The sequence below is a fragment of the Penaeus monodon genome, chromosome 29 (genome assembly GCF_015228065.2).
Source record: "Penaeus monodon isolate SGIC_2016 chromosome 29, NSTDA_Pmon_1, whole genome shotgun sequence".
Taxonomy (NCBI): domain Eukaryota; kingdom Metazoa; phylum Arthropoda; class Malacostraca; order Decapoda; family Penaeidae; genus Penaeus; species Penaeus monodon.
Window position 1 is genome coordinate 17,740,541 of NC_051414.1, and position 293 is coordinate 17,740,833.

The following is a 293-nucleotide window of genomic DNA, read 5'->3' on the forward strand; positions in this document are numbered from 1 at the left end:
TCATTGTAGACTTACCATCTATCGATATCCAATATTATTATTCGGCGGCTCTCGAGGCTATAATGGGCCCTCCGTTAAAAAAAACCCGTGACCGTGGTTTCACATTTTCGGGCCCCAAATCCGGAGATTCGCCCTTTTGGGTCGGGGAAGGGAAAAACCCAAAAATCGATGGAGCGGGTTTTGAAGGGGAGGGGAAAAGGGGGACTGGTTGTTTTTGGGGTACTGAGGGGGAAGGCCGGGGAGAGGAAAAGAGAGGGGGAAAAAGGGAGGGGAAGAGAGGGGAAAAGAGGGGA